The sequence below is a fragment of the Rhinolophus sinicus genome, linkage group LG01, assembly GCF_036562045.2.
Source record: "Rhinolophus sinicus isolate RSC01 linkage group LG01, ASM3656204v1, whole genome shotgun sequence".
In the NCBI taxonomy this organism is placed as follows: domain Eukaryota; kingdom Metazoa; phylum Chordata; class Mammalia; order Chiroptera; family Rhinolophidae; genus Rhinolophus; species Rhinolophus sinicus.
The window spans coordinates 191,775,905-191,799,172 of record NC_133751.1 but is presented as its reverse complement, the minus strand read 5'-3'; positions in this window follow the sequence as shown (position 1 = coordinate 191,799,172).

Sequence of the window (23,268 nt, the reverse complement as noted above, 5' to 3'; positions counted from 1 at the left end):
GAGGCTTATAGCTGCTGAGTAAAAGCACAAGTAAGAGATGCATTTCAGAGGCAAATCCCAAGGATTTGGTGAGCAGGCAGTGTGCGAGGAAGGACAAGAATGTTTTAAGAGCAGGGATAACTGGGATGGATCTCTCAGTGTCAGCAATAGGAGAAGGGAAGCTTTGCAGGAGGAGTAGGTTTGGTTAGGAGGGAAATCCATGAGTCTTTTTGCTCCATATGAAGCAAAATTCACATTTTGTTATGATTTTCAAACACTGTATTCTAAGTTCCTAGAACACTTTCTCAATAGGACCCCTTTCTCCCCCGATATTTTTACAGTTTGGGAAATAGAGCTGGTTGAGCTACCTCACCTATAAGGCTTGATAAGAACACTATAAGTGGGGGTCTAGCAACAGACAGTGAGGAGAATCCAGCTACCTTCTGGTCACCCACAGGACTGACTGAGGCCCTGCTCTTCCCTACTTCATTGTCCTATCCACATGGCTCTCATATACCCCAGGCTCCTGCACCTGGGGGGACAAAGCTGACTTCAATTCCCTACAAGGTCACGGGTGTCATTCCCAGCCCTTGGATTCCCTCAGGTCATGGGAAGACTAGAGCAGTAAAAATGTCTCTGTGAAGGATGGGACTTCTGAGGGGGGTTGGAAGCAGGCATCTTCCAAAGGCCACGGGGAGGAGGGGAGGGCAGTTTTGACGTCAAAGAGCCTCCAGGGTCCTGACACAGAATTAGATAATGGCTTTTTTCCTGAGGGAGCAAAGCTCCCCTTGTCCCTAGGGTCTTGTATAAGTCGGACCACTACACTGTTAGCCACAGATGAAAGTTCTATATTAACATTGAGAATCTTCCCCCATTAGGCTTGTCTTAGAACACATGAGTGTGTGTGTCACACACGTAGGTTTTGTGTCTAGAACACATGAGTGTGTGTGTCATACAGGCTTTGTCTGGGTAGAATTTATGTGATTACTCTGGATCCTTATTCCCTCTCTATGTCCTCTATACTTCTCTTCAGCAACCACCCTCTCCTTTTTTTGACTGTCCTCTTCCCCTTTCTCTCTTCACCCTGCAAGTTAGAGAAACCTTAGGCTGCATGACTTCCATGAGAGGAATGAGGGCAGAGAACATTTCCACCCTCTTCTCTCCCATTAAACCCATCAACTGGAAGTCAGTCACCCCATAAACAAGTTAAATAGCTACCTGGAGGAGGCAGAAGACCTTTTCTAATGGTCTGAAGTATGGGATTCAAGCCCAGTGGATGAAATCCCCAAGATGCCCATCCTCAATTATGGTGTCCTTACCAAGCCTTACCGGTGCTCAGCAAGACTCCCCACACCATCTCCAGGTCTCCAGGTAAAAACTCCCCCAATCTCTCTTCAACTAGAGGATCTTAAAGGAAAGAGTCAAATCTGTAGCTTTCTAGACTTGGGCATTTTCAAAGCAGCCCAGAGTTCTCTTTCTTTTCCATGTCAGAGGGTAGGATTCCCTTTGCTTCAAGATCTCCACCTAATCACCTGACCATGCATTGTTACTTCACTCATTGTTACTTCTCTCAGACAAATGGTAGCCCTTTTCCATTAGTACATGAGTAAATGATCAGCATCTCATAGCTGACCATTTGGATCCTCACTTAAATTATCTTTGTAGAAAATGACAAGAAACCCATCAATCAAGCAACAAGTTAGTATTCTCCCTGATGAGAATAAACTTTCCAGATGGTCAAGGACTTCATACATTATGCTCCCCACCCCACCCCAACCATTAGGAACGTGTAGATACATTCTTAATGGTTTATAGTGATTTAACAATCCTCCTCATTTGAATCTCTTGGGGTATCAGTGTTGAAAGACTGAATGCCTAGGTAGAAGGGTGCTGCCTGGAATAAATCATCTTTTCTCATTGTGCCAGCTAAGCAGGAAAGTTTTGGTGTGCTAACTCTTCTCCCCAAGATTCACTGGCCCTCTAACCACACTCTTTGTTGGGAAAAGGAGTTTCTTCATAAGTTGTGCCTACACAATGGTCTGACTGTTAAAGGACATGATAGTGACGTACAGGGTCCCAGTTAGCCTGGAGAGTGTGTGAATCTAAAGGTTAATTTTTGATTTTGAGTTATTTTCAATCCCATTCCCCATGTTCTTCTCCCACACGAAGATGGTAGAGTCGATGAGCTCCCAGGGATCCTGGTACTTTCTGTGGCTATTGCTGTCTGTGATGGTTTTTGTTGTCAAATATTCATCAGATTAGAGTCCAGAGTACGTGGAACTGGGAGAATGGAGAGAGCGCACACCCCATGTGAACACCCACATGACTCCAATAAATCATAATAATTGACATCATCAGCAGCCCCAATGTGAAACTTCTCTGTCCACGGAGAAGTCTCTAGACTCATGTTTCCTTCTTTCCACTCTCTCTTCCCTTCATTTCAACCTGCTCCTTCCTGCCACCACTGCCTCACTTCCCACCGTCACCATATCACAGCCGGACCATTGCAAGAGCCTCCTCCACATCTTCCTGGAATGCTCGGAAATGACCTGTCCTCTTGGGGCAGTACTGTTTCTTCTTTCCCTTTTTCTCCACTTCTGTAAATTTTGGGGTTCTTTGGATAGTCCTGTTTCTTTTGCAACTTTCCCACCAACCCCACTAACATTCAAATTAAAAAGAAAAAGAAAAAGGCCCTATGGAGAGGAGCAAGTAGGCAACATGTCCATCCTATACCTTTGCCCATAGTCAGTCCCCCAAGATCTCAGCTATTAATAGCTACTGTAATGACCTCCCCTGCCCCCAAATTACCTGTTGGGGCCCAGCTCCTATTCTTTCCTAGAAGAGGAGCCCAAACATCCAAATCTCTGTACCTCAGGCTGTGCCTGGCTCTACCCAGACCCAGTTGTTTACTTTCTTAAGTGGACATGTTTGACTTATCTAAGGAACAAACACACACTGAAGGCATTTCTACACCTCTCCCTTCGGTCAATCTGAATTAGCAACGTGGGAGCCAGTGGGCTACCCCCTCCCAGAACCTCAGAGTAGAGCAGGTAGTAGATTAACTGGTGTGAGTCTCCATCCGTACCCTTTGATTAGTAGCTAGCCCTGCGGATCTTTGTTCTCTTGAACTTCCATGCGTACCCTTCAGCTGTGACAGCCTGGGAGAGGGTGGGGGTGCCCAGAAAGAGAGAAACGAAGCAAATGTGCCACCCAAGTGGTGCCACCAAGTAGCACAAACTCAGCTTCCCAGCACCTCGCACCCTGAGAAATTCAATTATCACTCTGAGACACACAGCCCAGAGGGACTCACAGGTCTCAGGTAAGGTGCCAACAATAAGGAAAAGAAAAAGGAAATAAAGGGGGAAAAAAAGAACTCCTGACCCTGCAATGCATTTGTTTGATAGACACAAAATGAAAATCTGACATGTCTCTATGAATTAGGCAGGGCAGAAAAGGGAGGGGGGGGAAGGAAAAACAAACAAACAACAACAACAAAAACCCCAAATGTATTCATTTTGCTTTGTAGGATGACGGAAAAGGTAAAGCATGGGCTCGGGATTAAGCAGCAATTAGGTTCTACTAACTAGAGAATTGATTTGAGGTCTTTTAACCTCTCCGAGCCTTTGATTCGTCACCCAAATAACCCTCATACATTCAGAGACCCATATGATTCCGTGTCAGACACGTGTCACATGTAAGAAGCCACATCCAAAAATTAAAAGTAATGAAGATGGAACTCATTTATTATTCATGCCTCTCTGAAGATTAAAGAGGATGGAAATACAGGGTACTCAGAAACACTTATTTAAATTCTCTTTTCTCTCCAACCTACTTTCTTATCCTACTTAGTCTGGGGCTGGTCTCCAGGGGAAAATAAAAAGCTTTCTCTTTCACTCCCTATTCATACAGTTTTTCGTCATTTGCATCCTCCCTCCCCACCCGCCAAGGACTGCAATATCTAGAGCAACTTATGTTTTCTTCCAGCAAAAAATTCTTTACTCTTGCAAAAGCATAGGAGGCAGAAACTGAACTAGGATTTACGGGATTCTTTTTTTGAAAGGTTAGGAAAGGAGTAGGCCTGTAAAGAATCCTAAATTATTGATTTTTGTCCCTGTTATTAATTTTTGTCCCATAACTTCTAACTTCTCCTTTCTCACCTCACAAGTTTGTTGTGTAGATCAAATAAGATACTGCACATTCTTTTGGAAAACGATAAATCACTATAATCAGGAATACAGCACTTTATGTGAGTCTATGATAAAAGGATTGGCACAATTTTCCTTTCCTGGATGCCAAGGCAAAAATATAGGGAGAAGAAAGGAAGAGTTTCTCCTTAAAATAACCATGTAAATAAAATGATTATACCTCTGAGACTGTCAAACGTATCCCTGTATTGTTTAATATGTCTGTATCTTACTTTTCCAATTTTAGTATCTCTAAGGACAAGGTCTTTTTTTTTGTCATATTGTGTCTCTGTAAATGGGGCCAGACCGCCATTGATTAATTAATTTATTCAAATAATAAATATTTGTCGATGAATTACTCATTTCTTCCCATATTGTTAAAAAAGAAAATCTTCCAGGAGCCAGGTTCTGGGTATCAAATAAATCATAGCCCTTTCACTCAAGGAGCCCACCATCTAGTGGGTGAGATGAGAATGTAAGCAGACATTTGAAGTCATTGATTCGTGACATCAAAGGAAAGGTTATGGGTTAAGAGCCCAGCTCAGCGAAGCAGGTGCTGTCGCTGATGCTGAACCCAGATTCCAATTCCCCTGCGGGCTAACCTGGAGAGAGCCCAGCAGCTACGGTGGACAGTGCTGTCCGGCCACCCCTCAGCTCTGTACATCCCTCCTCCCTTGCCTACGTCCTGTAAAAGAAACTGAAAAAGACAGGTCACTCTTGCCCAGCTTCCCTTGAAGTCAGAGGTGTCCATGGAACCCAGTTCTAGCCAGTGGGGAAGTCTGTGTGGGAGCTTTGGGAGAATTTTTCTTCCCTGTTAATACAAAAGAAAAGCAGAAAGAGGAAAAATAAAAAAAAACGAAAAAGCTTCTGCACAGCAATGGCAACCATCAACAAAACAAAAAGACAACCTATGGAATGGGAGAAAATATTTGCAAACTCTATATCTGATAAAAGGTTAATATTCAAAATATAGAAGGAACTCTTAAAACGTAATAGCAAAAAAACCCACAAATAACCTAAGTTTAAAAATGGACAAAGGACTTGAATAGATGTTCCCCTTCCCCCCCAAAAAAAAGAAAAGAAAAATACAAATGGCCAACAAGTATATGAAAGACAAGTATATGAAAAAGTATTCAACATCACTAATCATCAGGGAAATGCAAATTAAGACCACAGTGAGATATCACCTCATACCTGGTAGGATGGCTATTACTAGAAAAAAAAAAAGGTAAGTGTTGCAAAAGTGTGGAGAAATTGGAGCCCTTGTACATTATTTATAGGAATGTACTGGTGCAGTCACTATGCAAAACAGTATGGAGGCTTCTCAAAATTAGAGAATTTTGTGCCTCAACTGTGTAGCATTTGAATTGTCTTTGAAAGCTGGGACTCCAGACTTACATGTAACAGCCTGACTTGCCAGCCAATCCTTTTCCAGGATTGGAAAAGGTTTAGGGTCCCTCTTCCTCTGATGCACACCTTCGCTCTGCTGAATTACCATTGAATTACATTCTTCAGCATTTACTGAATGCCTACTATGTGCAAGGCAAAACCGTCTTTTCTGCAATACCCACATTAGGGTTAAGAATAGGTTTTGTGATTTTTTTTTTTTTACTCCGAAGTGCCTATCATATAAACGGGTGTTTAATGAATACTTATTACTCTTTAACTAGTTTGGTTCTCGGCAGCTGGTTTGTCCAGAAAGTCCAAACTGCATCTTTACTGCTGCTGCTTGGCAATTTCAGTCAGTTTCCTGACCCAAACCAGAAAGAATAGAGATGAATGCGTAGCCATTCACATATAACATGCCTCCGTTAAAGAGCTCACATCTGCTTTCCCTCTGAATCATTAAGCCCTGTGAGCTGGAGAGGCCAGCTGTCCTTCTGCACATTTCACTGTCCTCTCTCTGAGATGATGACTGTACAAACACAAAGTGACCAGAGCCCCTCGACTCTTGCTTCTGAGTCTGTTCTCCAAGACCATGATGGTTCTGGGCTGCATGGGACCCTGTGGGTAAGTGGGAAAAGAGGAGCTTAATCACGATGTTAGCACTGCATGAGTTCATGGAATGGGAGCTCCACCGGCCAGAAAGACTCTGGAAATCTGATGGCTAAGCCCTTTGTCATGGGCAGAATGTTTGTGCCTTCCCCTAAATTTATATGTTGAAACCCCAACTCCCAGTGTGATGATATTTGGAGGGGGGGCCTGTGGGAAGTGCTTAGATTTATGTTACGACATGAAGATAGGACACTCATGATGGGATTATGAAAAGAAGAAGAGAGAGACAGCTCTTGCTCTCTCCAGGCCCATGCACCAAGGAAAGGCCATGTGAGGACACGGCAGAAAGATGGCTGTCTACAAGCCATAGAGCAGGCCTTCAGCAGACATCGAATCTGGCAGTGCCTGGGTCTTGGACTTTCCAACTTCCAGAACTGTGAGTAATAAATGTCTGTTGTTTAAGCCATTCAGTCTATGGTATTTTATTGCAGCAGCCCCAGCTGACAAAGACAGCTCCCTTTAACCAGTCAGTTTCCTTCACAAGTGATACCCACCCTAGGCTGCCCACTGCTCTGCATCACAGCACATTCAAACAGTCCTATTTACAGCACATGCAGGTAACTCATGTTAGTGGTGAAATGAACACGTGCCAGAGCCCTCCAGGTAGAACCCCACATCTTCCTAAACTCCTCACTTTCATTCCACTAGCCGGCTCCCTCTGTCTTGAGTCAGAAATCTCAAAAACATGGTGTTGGATCCATCCCAGTCTGAAATCAGGGATTTGTGGAACCGTGTTGATGCTGTCTTTACATAATTGCTGGTATCAGCTTTCAACCTAGTTCCCCATCCTCAGCAACAGTGACAGAGCAAGAGAAATTAGAAGAGGAAGGAGGCCAGCCTAGCTGGTGAGTTCCTATGTCTAGACAGTAATGAGTAAAAAGTGTTCCTCAGGAAGGTCCTGAACATGAAAATAACCTAAAAGACTGATTCTTTTTTTCCCCCTGATCAGCTCATGTCACCTTCCTGAGATCCTTGTCCCAGGTTAAGTGAGGGAAAAATGCCTCTTCTTGGCACTCTGGCCCCAACTCTGACACAGGCCCGGCCTGCCAGGCCAGCTCAGGGGCTCCACCCTCTCCCTCAATGAGGCTCATTCAGCATCAACCTACTTGGGGGTTTCCTCACCAAAGCTGGCCTTTGAAGAGACTCACTATGTGGTCCCCAGCAGGGCAAGGTCTGAGCAGTGCCAGGAATCTCCATTCCTCAAGATTTCTTATGATTTTTAATGTTCCCTCTTATTTTCTAAAACTCACAGAATCCCTTGATCTCCAAGTTGGCTGGGACCTTAAAATCCAGCCACCTGTTCTGTCTGCAGGATTTCACCTGTGGAAAGTCACTCAGCCTCTGTCTAAAAGGGTTTAGACACGGGAAACTCACAATTTCTCATTCCCTCTTTGGTCAACTCTGTTAGAATGCTCTTTTTAATTGAGACCAAATACCTATAATTTGTAATAATTAATGTTATTGGAGTTTTAGAATCGTGAATACATAGAAGACCCAGAATGAACTTAGAGTGAATCTAATTTACCCCCTCATTTTCCAGGGAGCTCTATCAATGCAGTGAGTTCCTGAGAATATCACAGGAAGTCTTGAAAACTCAGCTATTGTTCAGGAATTAATTTGAGAGATGGAGAAAGAGATCAAAGGTACATCTATCTGTTATCTCCCCAATACTCCTTCCATTGGTCCTTCCCTCTTCTCACCTCGTTCGGAATTGCTTGCCTCCACTTTGCCTTGGCTTTCTGTTTTAACTTCTTTCACTGCCAATGATTTTTTTCTCTCCTCAAACCAAACCACTATTGTCAGAGCAACCGTCCTCAAGTCTACTCCAGGCATGGCACTCTGCTGCTCTAAGATCCTCAGTGGCTCCCCATTGCCTATCATCTTAACACTTAATAAATCCTTAATATGGATTTCCCTCCATAAGGCCCTACATAATCTGACCACAACTTGCCTTTCCAGAAAGTGAATGAAACTGATTGTTGCTTTCCCCAGAAGGGGTCAGTGGCCACTGGGGGATCTCCAGGCTCTGCAGATCAGTTAGAGCTGAAAGAGGCCCAGGCCCCTGCCTCACTTTACCTAACTACCTGACCTTCTTCTCCTGCTCCTCAGTGAAGACTTAGGGTCAGATGAACTGTGAGGTCCCGTCTGGCTCTGAAATTCTGAAGGAACAGAAAGAACAAAAACCTAGACTTGGACTTTCAGTGGATGGGAAGACTGATGAGGGATTGATAACAGACAGAATCTCAGAGAATGGGGAATTAGCTGCAGGAAAACTGGGGCAAGAAGGAAGTATCTTGAGAAACTTCAAAGTTGGAGGTCCTGCCTCAGTACCTTAGTGACATATTGGAATTAAGTGGGGACTTCATGAAACACGGGATTGAAACTTGGGTCCTACTCCAGAGATTCTGACTTAATTAGCATGGAGTGCAACCTACTTCTTGGGATTTTTTAATAGCTCCCTGGATCATTCTAATGTGTTGCAGTTTGAGAACACAACTCAAGTGGAGGGCAGGAGTGGAGGGAAAATGACACAACCTTCATCAAAAGGAGAGAAGAGACACTGGCCAGAGGAGGCAACGTGTACAGCAAAACACGATAGGACTTGCAACTCCCCCAGCAAACGTGTTTCTTACTCTCTTGGGCCAACTGCATCGGGTTCACTCAGGGAAACCTCCACGTGAGAGGATTCCCTCTACCATTACCACTAGCTCAGGAGCACCCATTCCTTCCAGCCCTGCTGTGCCCAGGCCTGAGTGGAGCTGTAAGTTCCGCCTGAGGTATGAAAGCGGATATTATTACCTCTGATGAGGACTCAAATCTCAGCAGGTTGTGTCCTCCTGCTCACCTGAAAGCCTATTTGTTTTCAGCTGTGCTGGCATCCCATATGGGTGAAAAGACTGAGCTATCTAACAGGCTGGGCAATATTCCCCTTCTTTGCTGTCCTTAGTAAACCGCTGAACAGTACTGGAGAAGCCAGCACTTAGAAGCCAAGTCTTAGTAATGTTCTAAGGAGAGCTGTTGACCAGGGCCCCTCCTTCCAGACACACTGAGCTGTGCCTTTCTCAGCCAAGGGCAAGAATTGCTAGCTCCGCTCTGGGGCTGGAAGTGAGTGTGGTGCCAGTCATAGAGGGTGAGAGCCAACCCAGAGAGGAAGGGTGAACCCGGAGAGAGAGGCTGAACCTAGAGAACGGGGTCAACACAAAGGCTAGGGAGCAACCCAGAGTGGAGCCAAATCCATGCATTTTCACATCGCTGAGAAAGTTTTATATTGAAACCTTTGGAAAGAGGTTACTAAAAAGTTGGAGTTAAACATTTGAAAAAAATAAAGTGGAAATAGTTGCAATCTAGGACAAACTCTTGTTCTTTGCTTCTTTTTATGCCCTCTGCAATTTACACCTTTATTTGGGGCGTTTGAAACATAGGTGTCATTTGCCCTTCGTATACGCTACCCATTCCTCTCTACCCTGCCTCACGCATCCTCAAATGTATATACTGCACTCACTGTCTCATGCTTGCTGGCTTCCGGTTGGATTTAGCCGATGGCAAGCACCAACAGGAGATCAGCAGGAGAGAGTCGAGTGGGGTATTTAATGTTATAAACTGCTTTATTTCTCCATTACAGACCATAACTCCTATAAGGCTATTTTCTCTCTCTTTTTTTCAGTAATCGTTACTCCCCTCTCTTGCTTCTGCATGGCTCCTGGATATGACTAGCCTGGAGGATACTGCACCATTTCTCATTATTGTTCTTAAATCATGCCTAGGTCTCTGTAAATAGCCCTCTTCTTAAACTTTCCCTTTATTATAATACTCTCCTACCTGAATGATACAAGGGGTGTGTGTGTGTATCGGTGATGGTGATGGTTGGGTAACACAAGCTTACTTAAATAGGAGTGAATATGATCTCCCTAAGAGAATTCTCTGAGCGGGGAAAAGCAGCCCGTACCTACACTGCCCTGTGTGTCTCCTGCCTAAAACCTTCTCAGTGTCGCATGACTGCTATCATACTCTTCTCCTGTACTCCCTCTTTTTAAAGCTCTGTGCCAAGTAAAAACAAAAGCTTCTCTCCTTATGTCTTTTTACCTTAGTTAAGCCGGAATGGCATTATCTGTCATTGCTAAGCATTAACTCATAGAAAACAAAAATGTGCTTATAATATACTACTTTGTTGGTCTGGCTGGCTCCTCTAAGAACAAGATGCCAAGTTGGGATTAAATATGCCAAGTTGGGATTTTATGAGGAGAAATGCCTCTGTGAAAGGAAATCAGAGAGGATCTGGAAAAGGCTGGGAGAGACTTCAGACCATAAAGCAAATCTAATCCTGAGTGAAGGGGAGACGGAGGAAGGTTGGGTTGAAGTGTCCTAGACTGCCCTGAAATCTAAGGAAAGTTTGGTAAAACCATCTGGGAACCACTGAACCAAAACGAGCTGACGAAGCCATCCTGTGACTCCTAGAAATGGTGTACTCAACCATTAGTGGGGAGAAACCTGTGAGGGGTGTGGCATTGGAGCAAACACAATGATGGATTTTAGAGTACCATCTGAGGCCCTCAGACAATTAAGTTCCCCAAAGTAGGAGATCTGTGACAGGTTCATGACCACCACAGCTGCATTCTGTTATCATACAGAAGGCTATTGTTTGCACTATTCCAGGTCTGCCACTTTATCAGCCAAACCATGCCATAGAATTCAAAAGACTCAGTACATACTGTTGGAGTCAGTTTTCTTGCCATTCTTAGTTCCCGAGTGCTAGTGGCAACACAACAGACTTTACGACAACCCTAGTCCTTACCTTAGACCTGAATAATAGATATCACCTTCATTAAGAAAAATGAAATTCTGAAAATTGAAGCGTTCATTGACTTCTTGCTTCCTTCTTTTATTTAAAAACATAAATTATCTAACATATACATAACACTGTGTCAGTTACTGTGGCCACCACAATAAATAAGAAATTGTTTATGTTTTCAAAGGTCTTGATCTCCAAGAGAAAAGATGGAAAGACAGATCTGTATGTGTGCAGTCAAGTGTTACAGGACTGTAATGTCTACACAAGCTATGAGGGAATGAAGCACGAAAGGGGAGTGGTGAATCCTATCAGTAGACAGTAGTGAAGTCTTCAGAGAGAAGTTGAACATTATGCCAAGAATTTGAGGGTCTACCCAATGGACACATGGGACAGAACTACAAGGTAAAGAGAGTCATGGAAACAAGTATTGAGGTGAGACATCGTTTGACCCATTTGGGGAGTTACAACAGTTTGGAGTGATAGGAACACAATAAACATATGGGGAGTAGGGAACACAGGAGAGATTGAAGAAGGGTGAAGTTAGAGACAAGGCAGGAGCGAGACTGAGAAGGACATGCAAGTAGGAAGGCTGGAAGGTATCTATTGGGCCATGGATTGTAAGTCAAGGAATGAGGTGATCAGATGTGCACTTAAGAAAAATTCCTCTGACCACAGGATGAAGAAGGGATTGAGGGCGTAAGACCAGAGGCAGGTGAATCAGGTTGTTGGCAGCTATGACAGGCCAGCAAGAGACAAGGCCCTAAATGAACCAACGTGGAAGCAGTGGTACTAGTGAAGAAGGGACATGGTCAAGAAATGGTGGGGACACAGTATCAGTCATACTGTGTGAGTATAATGGCTGTGATACGCGGAAGACAGGTGAGGGTGAGGAAGAAATGAGAGTGGTAGGAGTGATGCCCTGTCGGGTCTACAGTAAAGAAAGAGGACACTGTTATTAACTGTGCCAGGCAGAATTCTAAGATGGCCCTCGACATTCTCACCTTCCCCCGCCATCCCTGTACGCTGTACACATACTCTATATAGGCCCCTCCACTGAAGTGTGTGTGTGACCTGAGAATATGGTGGGGTGTCACTCCCATGATTAGATTACAGTATACGGCAAAAGTGAAAGGCTTTTCACAGATATAACTAAGGCCCTTAATCAGTTGGCTTTGAGTTAATGAAGAGGGAGATTATCCTGGATGGGTTTGACCCAATCAGATGAACCCTGTTAAAAAGGGTCACAATGTTAGAGATGCTTTCTCCTGCTGGTCTCGAAGAAGCAAGCCACTGTGAGTTCTACAGCTTCAAGGAAGTGAATTCTGTCAACTCCCATGTGAATTTGGAAGAGGATCAGAGCCTCAGATGAGACCCTAGCCCTGCCCAAAATCTTGACCGCTGCTTTTTGAAGTCCTGAGCAGAGGACCTAGCTACTAAGCTGTTCCATGAAAACTGAGATAATAAATCATGGGTATTACCTTAAGCTGCTCAAATAGAGCTAACTTTGTACAGAGCATTAGAAAGCTAGTATACTAATAATCATGATCAAAAGAATTTTCAGCATTTTTTTTATGTTTTCCAGGTGAATTTTATGAGTAGCAAACATCCAGAGGTCACTTTAAAATTAATTTTAAATAAATATCCTATTATTTAAGGTTCTACATTCAAAAAACTCGTTCTTTAATCTGCTACTTCCAACCTATAAATCTTATAATTCTGATTATGGACCTAGGGAATTTATCTCTAAGGGACTTTTGGTTAATGTTTGGTACCAGCGTCATGGGGGTCTCAACTCCCGCTCCCCGCACCAGTATGCGGGATATGGTGACGCCAAAAGGAACAACAACAGAGCCATACATAGGGCAGTCATACCTCTATATACCACTCCATGGCGGCTGGTTGAGACTCAAAAAGTAGGCTAACACGATCTGCAATCCACAATCCCCTTGCTAACTGCACTTGCTGGCCTCAACCCACCAGACGTTTCTCTGCCAATCAACCCACCCCCTAGCGTAGCCACGGCAGTTATATCAGTGGCTAATGGCTAACCGGTAACAGCTGACGGCCACCCAGCCACAGCGGATGGCCATCTGATTACAGCTGACGGCCATCTAATACCCGAGCCAGCAGCTTTCCACGTGAGGCCAAGAGCCTGGAAACTGCTCTCTGGGACTCTGTCCCCACACCCAGTTTCTAACTTATTATGGAAAACATTCTGCACTGCACTGATAAATTTAATATATTTGATTTTGCTTAAAATAATTTTGATGAATTTTCTCAGCTCCTTAAATGATTCTTATAAATCTGATAAATTAGCCTCTTAAAAATAGTTCTTCTAAAGTTTTCTTAATTATTTGAATACAATAAAACTAAGATTCCAACCTAAACTCATGTCTAAATTAATTATTCCCTTACTTATTGTAAATTGTAGTTACAAGGTTGATCTGTAATTCTAATAAACAAAATTCTCTTAAGCATGAGAACATAAAATACCCCAAATACAGAGACTTCTAAATATAAAAATATTAATCATACACATTTATTATCTAAAGTTTCTACCCTTAATTCTAAATCTTTTTGGATTCAAAGATGCTTATACATGAAAGAAAAAAATATAACATCACAAACAATTTTTGAGAGAGGTATCCAGATGGTTGAGCCTACATTGTGGCCAGTGACATTGTCTAGAATGGCAGGTCTGTAAATGCTGAGGTCCAGAGAGATTTCTCATGACCCTTTCTGCCATAGGAAGCCCTTTTTAGCATTCCAAGTCTTGGGCTTCATAAATTAGAGAAGCGGGTTTCCACACCATCCGTATTCCAGTTTTGAGTCATGTCATTACCTAGTTCTTCCATCTACACACAAATGGAAGTCTGCAATCCCAGCCCTGGAGTACTTTATGGCAGGGAATGGAGCTGAGACCCGGAGGCGACCCTCAGGGAGCTCCACTTCTGCTCATCTTTGGCAAGAAGCTCACATTCCATCAGTACCAGCATGTGAGGTCCTGGGTGGAAGAAAGAGGTCAAAGAGATGCAAAGGAGTAGTGATAAACAGAAGGAAGCCTAGTCTGGAAAAGTGTGTAGATAGCTGGGCTGCTCTGTTTTTCCTTTCGGAGCTGGAAATTCAGGGGAAGCTGTATGTATTATTTGCAGACTTGCAAGTACATCAGGTCTCACGGTTGAATTTCCAGCCAAACACTTAGCCTCACTCTGAGAAATATTTCCTTCCCCCACCTCCATTCCTTTTCCTTTTTTTCCACGTGATCCTGCCCAAGTTGGTACAGACACCTTGGGTGGCAAAATCCATTTGCTCTCTGACACACACCCCTCCGCCTCTCCCACTGGCACATACTTTAGGTTTGCCAGGAGCCAAGTGAGCTTTGGGTAACCCCAGAGATGTGACTCCTTCTCGGAAAATGATCTCTGGTCTTAAAGTATGTGTGTCCTCAGCCTTGCCGTCACTTTTTTTTTTTTTTTTTTTGTCTGTCTCCTTCCCCTTCCCTCCTTCTTCTCTTTTTTTGTCTCCTTTATATATTCGCTCCTTTTATTTCAGTCTCTCTTACCTCTCTTTCTCTCATCCTCCTTCTTCATTTTTTTCCTTCCCTTTTTTTCAATTCTTCCGTGCTGGAATATATGTTTATGGATTTCTTTTCCTTAAGGGGAATGGTGGACAGATGAGGTAAATACCGTGTTTCCCTGAAAATAAGACCTATCCTGAAAATAAGCCCCAATTAAGATTGTCAGCCAGATGGACGCATTTAGTATATTATGATGATGTTCCAGAAGATGAGGACATGACTGTATTTGAATAAATGTAGATGGTTGTACATGAAAAAATAAGACATTCCCTGAAAATATGCCCTAATGAGTCTTTTAGAGCAAAAATTAATGTAAGACCCGGTCTTATTTTCAGGGAAATACGGTATAAGACCCAGTCTTACTTTTGGGGAAACATGGTACGTATTAGTGCCAATAAAAAATAGCTAAACTTGTGAGCCTTAAGTACATGCCAGACAATAATAAGCACTTGACATGCATTACCATTTGATCTTCAAAGCAATCTTGATTGATTGATTGATATATATGGTTCCCATTTTCCATATGCAGAATCTGAAGCTTAGAGAGGGTAATTTCCCCAAAGTTAGTAAGTGCAGTTTAATCACATGTCCCAGGAGGATGACTATAGGATCACACTCTGAATCACTCTGTGTGGGGACAGAGCCCCAGAGAGCAGTTTCCTGGCTCTCGGCCTCACATGGAAAGGTGCTGGCTCGGGTAGTAAATGGCCATCAACTGTGATTGGATGGCCATCAGCTGTGGCTAGTTGGCCGTCCGCTGTAACCAGTGAGCCATTGGCCACGAATATAACTGCCGTGGCTACGCTAGCAGAAACTGGGGGCTAGCAAGAAGATGGTGGCTGAGCTAGCAAGTGGCGGAGTGTGGATTGCAGATTACAGAGAAGCAGATTGCTAGCAAGTGAGATTGTTTGGCAGAGACAAGTGGATGGCGGGTTGCAGATAGTGTGGCTCCTGCCTCCTGTGTCTCCAACCCAGCCATCAGCGAGACTATAGTGGTATGACTCCCCCATCTATGACTCCTGTATCTATGGCTCCGTGGGTGTTCCATTTTGGGCTCACCATGTCCTGTGTTCTTATGTGGGGAGTGGGACCAGAGACCCCGCAGGCCGTCCTGCATGACACTCTGCCTTGGCAATCCAAGGCCCATTACCAACTCCATTTGACTAGAGCACTTCAACATTATTTCTCTGACATTCTCTGCCTTGAAACCAAGGCCTAGCCAGGTGTCCATATCTCAGTACCTTACCCTAAGCTTCTGGAAAGACTATACCCACTAATGGAAAATCTAGAGATTATTTTATTTTCAGGAGAATGTTTATTATATCCACACTAGAAGTTGAGAGCTCATCTTTCTCATACTTGCTGACATGTGTTAGAAATGAAATAACCTGCTCTAGTCTGGAGTGGAGAGAAGTCGTCTGAAATGCAAGCAGGCAGAGTGAAAGAGCAGGGTGGGGGGAGGACAGTACTGGGTGATGGGATGAGATTCAAAGAGTCTTGCTAGCAAGAGTGATGGGGGACACGACCTACATAGCTACTGTCTCTGCCCCCAGAAACTGTTTACTGATCATCTGTGTATGGTCCCCAGTGAATCATGCCTCCTTGTGCAGTCCCTGTCACATGGCTGTGAGCTTGGCTACATTACTTGCTTTGGCCAAGAGACATCATCAAATATGACACAAGCAGAAGTATGAGAAGCCCTTGTGCACTGAAGCTTTCCCTTCTAAATGCAGCCAGAAGGTAAGTAAGCCTAGGCTAGCCTGCTAGAGAAAGAGGCCACGTGAAGAACTGAGGCATCCCAGCCAACAGCCAGCACAAAGGCCCGCGTCATTCCAAGCTCCAGTCAAATGAAGCCATTTAGGATCTTCCAGCCCCAGGTGAGCTACCCCAGGGGACACCATGGAGAATGGAAATCAGCCATCCCATTGAACCCAAATTCCTGACCCACAGAACAATGCACCCTAAAGTAGTTGCCGTAAGTCACTAAGTTTTGGAGTGGTTTGTTTTGCGGTAATAGATAACTGATATAGGATCCTCGAAAGATACGTGCTGAATGATTGATACTAGGTGTTTGCCTATGAATTTCTCAACCTCTTCAAGGACATTTCTGAACCAGCTTCTCCTCATCCCTCATGTGCCACTGTCTCCTGGAGAACAAGGGCTCACGATATGAAAAGCAGAATCAAGATGGGTTTCCCCAGTAACTCATGGTGTGCCTTGGCTTTTCCAAGCAACTCATAATAAACCAAAGAGGCCAAATTTGGGGGGGAGAAGAAGGCCGTTTTTACTCCCAGAGGCCCTGAGCTGACCGCAAGGACCTGCCTCTGGCTGTCCTGAGTGGCGACAGGGTCTTCAGTCTTTGCAAAGAGCAGAGAAGAGGTATCTTCTCCAGCTACCCTGTTCCCACTGGACATCCCCACAAATTTCAAGGAGAGGTGCAAAGAGGGAAAAGAAGCATCCTGGAAGTAGGAAGGACATGGTTTGGAGATCCCTTCCATAATACTTGGAGACCTACGCATGGATTGTCTGGGAGCTAGGCCTCCAGGGAGATGGTGGATTGCTTTTGGAGGGGAAGGGAATTTGATGAAGAGGAAACTAGGAGAGAAGCCCAAGTAATCAGCAGGTAGCAATGTTGTCCAGCCAATAAGATAAATGTTGCCTTAACCCCTGACTGCGAAGAGCTAAGGCAGGACCCATATCTTAGTGATCTTGGATGAGTTCCCAGTATAGGCCTGGCACAGTGACCTCAGGCAGGTCGTTTCACCTCTCGTCTCTGCTTCCTCAATTGTGGAATGAGGAGGCTGAACAGCTGCTCCCCAAATTCTCTTTTGATGCCAACTCTCTTGGCCTTCTACAAAAAAAGTGCGTTTTGATGTTTTACTTTATTTGTTTTACTGGCAAAGTCCCGGCTTCTCTCCCAACACACTAAAGGGTTAAAATGGGAAGAAGCCCCTTCCTTCCTGATGGCTCCCCCAGGGTGGAGGCCCAGGGAGAAAGAGGCAGGAGAGTGGGGTCTGCAGCTTCAGCCTGCTGAGCTTTAGCTGGGACTTGTCACCAGCAGATTAAAATGGGGGCTCTCGTCAGCGTGGGAGAGGAAAGAGGTGGTGTCTGTGCCATGCTGGGACAGGGAAGTCACGCAAGTCTCCTAAGCAGCTGAGATAACAAGACCCTATTGAGGAGAAGAAGCACGTCAGAGGAAATGGGATCAGCCAACCCATAAATGAAAAAGTTGGGGAGGGTAGCAGCAGAGTCCAAGTTCACAGGCCAAGCCTTTCAGAAAGGTTGGGGAGGCAGGAATGAGAAGGTAAAATGTGAGGCTCAGAGCCCCTGAATTAAATAAAAGTACTTAAAAGCTCATGGCAAAAAAAAAAAAAAAAAGTGGGGATAAATAATAATGTCACTCGGTGGTGGCAGGTCGTGAACCTGTGTCAGCAGTGGCCTAGAGAACCGAAGGAAGCAATACAGGTGGGCAGGTTCAAGAGCTGAAGAGAAACAGGGTAATAGACCTGGTGTCTCAGATTTCCCCAGAGAGATCCTGCAAGATGAACTCATAGAATTTTAGACATAATTTAAAACCACAATTGTGATTTATATTCTGTCTAGTGCTTCATGCTTTGCAGCCTATTTCATTTTATCTTTATAGTTGCTTTGGGAAATCAGAAAGGCAGGTGTCATCAACCAGATTGTCTGTGAGGGAATGAGGTCCTAAAATGATTAAAGGACTCACCAAGGTCATTGAGCAGGCATGGGACCCAGAGGAGTAGAATACGGAACTGGCATTCAGAGAACCCATAGCTTCCGCTCCCAGGTAGACCCACAAATTGCTGCTTTTAAAACAATACCACATTTTGACATACTGATATATATTCATATTCACCTTTCCTATCTATTATAATTTCTTACCTGACTGAAACATGTGTGCAAAACATTTATATGAATAAAAACAAACCACCTGTTGCAAATCATGGTGAGAGAGACCATTCATGATATTACTCTAATTACAACAAGAAGAGTTTAGAAAACGTCTTATGAAAAACACCGTGTTTCCTCGAAAATAAGACCTAGCCGGACCATCAGCTCTAATGCATCTTTGGAGCAAAAATTAATATAAGACCTGGTCCTATTTTACTATAAGACCGGGTTTAATATAATATAATATAATATAATATAATATAATATAATATAATATAATACCAGGTCTCATATTAATTTTTGCTCCAAAAGACGCATTAGAGCTGATGGTCCAGCTAGGTCTTATTTTCAGGGAAACACGGCAGTAGTTGAAAGGAAAATTTAGTTCTTTGCTCTTAATTTACTTCCTCGAAAGAGTCAACATTTGCGCGCTGGGGGAAATGTTTAAATTCCAACCCCATCTTAAATGTTTCCTCTTATAAGGGCTTATGAGAACTGTGCTGTCTTGGAATCACAGAGATCCCTAGTTTGTTCACAGAGTTAAGTTACTATTTATGAAAGTTTCTATTCCTGGAGGAGGGTCTGCTTGGCTGGATTTTCATCAGAAAATGAGCGATGGTGTTTGATGTAAGGAGTCCAAAGCAGTGGGCTCTGCTGTCACCCAACTCATTTGCAGCAGAGAATTAGGGCCGGCTACGGAAACTTGGGAGCACAGGAGAGAGGCTGTCAGCAAGTGAAGGTGAAGGTCAATAGGTATTAAACCCAAAATGAGGCTGCTCACAAAGCTTTTGACAGCAGGGACTAGGTGGTGTTGTGGCCCTGACCGTGCACAGATGACTCACATCCTAACATCGTATGTCATTTTCAAGTGAGAAGCACAGACGAGAAGGAACAAAGGCATTTAGAAATGTGCATTGAAGGGGACTGACAGTGGCTTGGATGTGTTCCCTGAACATCACGGAGAAAAGCAGAAAGGTCTAGATGGGTAGAGATGGGGAGGCAAGACGGCTGCATGTATGCAGGAAGCACTGTGAGGGCCAGTCCTGCTGGAAGGGGTGAGTGCTGGGAACAGGGGACACACATTTAGAAAGAGAATTTAGAGTATGTTGTGGGAAGTCCAGAGAAGAGCATGGCCTTCAAGGCCAGCAGACTCAGGAGAACTAAACATTCATCCAACTCTGCCACCACTGGTCATGGTCAAGCCATTCTCTCTCTCTCTCTCTCTCTCTCTCTCTCTCTCTCTCTCTCCTCTCCTCTCCTCTCTCTCTCTCTCTCTCTCTCTCTCTCTCTCTCTCTCTCTCTTTCCCTGTCCTTCTCCCTGTCTCCCTCAGTTCTGTTATTTGCATAACAAAGTACCAAAGAGGTTAGAGAAATCATCACAATAGCTAACATGTCTTAAGTGCTTTCTGTGGGCCAGACCTGTATTAATTCACTCAATCCTCCAACAGCCCTGTGAAATAACACCTGGGATTGTACCCATTTTACAGACGATAAAACCGAGGCACAGATTATGAAGTAATTTCTCGGAGGATGCACAGCTAATCAAATAGGGGAGCTGAAATATACAATCCTCTATTCTGACTCCAGAGCTTGGGTTCTTATCCACTACTCTACGCTGCCCCTAAAAGTCCTCCCAAGTCGGCATTTAAACTGAAGCATCAAGTTTAAATGAGCTGGCATCTACCCTTAGCAGAAATAGGACACATGACACTTCTTCCCAAAGTGACAAGACATGCCTCCCTCCTCATGCAGCCTGGGCTCACCCCAGATCCCTGCCCTACCCAGGAGAAAAAGTCACCGGGCTGAGCCCTGACACATGGCCTGCCTTGGAACTGAGGGTTGTGGGGAGGGAAGTGAGGGCATTTAGCGACTGTCACTCCAGCCTATTTCAACAATGACTGCTTATACCATGCCTGGCTGCTGTCCTTGTCATAATTGTGTGCCCCAATCAGTCAGACGGATCCAAGGAGTAGTAATAAAAAGTGATTATTAATATGAACAAAGACAATAGTAATGAAAATAATGATTGAAGAGCCTTCCAAGGAAGACAGGGGTCACAGAACACAGAAGATAAAATACCGTGGTCAGAGGTTGTTTAGAGAGCATCCATCTGAACCCCCTTACGTTTCTGATGAAAGGGAGTACAAAGAGACAAGTCCCTGCCTGAGTCACGCAGCTCATAGAACCAGCACTCTGGCAGGGACTCACATTTCCCAAGTCTAGTTACTAAAAGGTCATGCTAGACAAGGCACACTCTCCTTTTCCAGTTCTACAGGGTGGACTCATGCATCCCAGGACCCACAGGGCTGCTAGGTTGGACACTGTGGAAAGCCTAACACCATTGGCTCTGCGTACTGAGAGGGGCCTCATACCTCCACCTGGTCCATACTTTAGCCAACAGGGAGTTAAATGTCAAAAGCTCCCAACTCCGACACTTGACCTCTGTATGGTCCTATCCTGAGTCCAGAGCAGTTTCCAAGTTCTGGCCTTCATCCCCAGGAAGAGGGGCTGCAGCACCCACAGAATCCTTAGGACTGTGTCAGCTCTTTACCTACCAGGTCAAATTTCCAAAAGATGGTGTTTAGTGCATTTCTCCACATGGAAAATCCACTACCTTGCATTAGGGTCAGAGAATACCTTCCTCTCAAATGGCAAGGCTGCATTTGCCCTGGCCCCAAGCAGCCATGTGACTCAGGCATATACGTGACTTCACGTCTCACTTTCAGCAACTGTACAATAAATGGACTGGGGTTACAGAACACAGAATGATAAAATGACGACTACCTTCTCCGGCTTCAGGAAGCGTCCAGGGCCTCGCTTTTCCAGGCTGTGCTGTCCCATATTGAGGCGCCCCTTATCACTGGAGAGTCTGGCTCACTTGCCCCTGCCAACCAGGAGGCACCAGCCCTAGACGAAGTCCTAGAAAGATCCTAACCCCTGAAAAGCATACAGCATATGCTGAAATGTAAGTCCCTTCTCTCCAGGTTCCCCACCCCCATCTTTTTCTATTTATATTTGGTGAGCCTTGGCGAGTACTTACTCTGCATATGGGTTTATCCATGTCACTCTGAGTGCATTTGTTTAAGCTGAGCAGGAAACATAAAAGTCTCGAGGGCACAAGTAGACCAAAGTATCTGGCTGCAGCTACCCAGCTAGTTACAAACGTGTTAGTGAGGTGGCATGTGGAGGCAGGTGGCCTGGGAGGAATACGGCCCGTGTCAGTCCTGCCTCAGCAATGCGTTCTGTTTCCCCAGCTCACACAGGCTTTCTTGTTCTAGGCCTCCTTCTGCTTTTCCTTTCTTCTTCTTCTTTGTGTCCCCTTATATTGTAAAATCCCAGTCTCATTCCAAAACAGGCCAAAGTCCTTGCATTGACGTGGGCCCTCCATTCCACCTCCTCAGAAGCTGCCCCAGGAGGTGGATATTTCTTAGTTTATTCCATGACTTATGAAGGTCACCCCACTGTGGGACCCTCAAACATCCTCATCCATACAGTGCCTCCCCCTCCTTCCCTAGTCAGCCCTCTTCCACCCAGATGCCGGCAGTTGTCACACAAAACAGTACAGTCCTATCTTGAATGAGTTGCCTGTCGGTCAGTCCTTATTGCTTCCCTAGATTAATTAAATCATTTTTTTCTCAATGAACATGCAGAGTGCCCTGGCTTAGACACACAGCCTGCTTTGTCTGAGAGCATGTTTTCTCTGCAAAGATGCCTGCCTCCCCAGCGCTCAGCGCCATTCTTGAGAGCATCCTGGTCACGGCCTCCTCCTCTGCCCGTCTTCATCCACTAGTCGTCTCTTCCCCTGCACAGCACAACTGTCACTGCACTTTATTTAAAAAATAAAATAAAATAAAAAATTCTTCAAGTCACAGCTGTACACAAGGAGAAGAATGTGTAGGGATCCAAGGAGCCAAATTATTAACCATGTACTTTTTAAAGAAATCAGTGCAAATTCTCATCTGCATGCCTCTACATTTCTCATAGAATAGGACCCCTGAGGCTGAAAGGAACTGGGAGAATGATTCTCACCTCCCTGTGAGATTTCACTGGGGTCCTGGCAGACAGCCAGCCTCCCCTCCTGCAGATTTTTTAAGGATGGGGGCCTCAGTAGTACTCCTTCTGCCTTACTGCACGGGCTTTCACAATTCTAGCTGCAGGAAGCGGCTTCTTAAATGTCGTACTTTCATTCCTTATACATCAACACAGCCCACTGTGTCTCTGCTCTGCCCTTGACATTCATGACTTTCCATCACTCTTGCATTCTGGGGGGAGGTCCCCATCAACTCCATCAGCAGGTCTGAGGGCCTCAGACTCCCAGGAGAGAAGCTGGGCAGGAGGGTGGGCGGGCACGAGGTGAACCCAAGCTCCATGCCCGGCTGAGCATGCCCGGAGGAGCCTTACTCAGGGCTGTGAGAGGCCATGTGGGCTCAGAGAGCCTCGATCTTAGGGACTTTTAAAAAGATGCCAGAAATCTAGATTTTTGTGTGAAATCTCCAAACTTAAGTTCATGGGCTGAAGGCAGCTTTCCCAAGCTGCTTCTTACATCTTCTCCCTCCAGACAGTGAGTTCCATGATGGTATATCCATGTCTCACAGGGCACCTGACACCCCACCGCCTTATTTTTTTAACTGAAATGTATTTGACATAAAACACTGTGTAAGTGTAAGGTGTACAACATAGTGATTTGATACATTTCTGTATTGCAATATGATGGCCATTGTGGCCCCTGACTCTTATTTTTCCCCAGAGTGCTTCCAAGTGAATTAATGAGC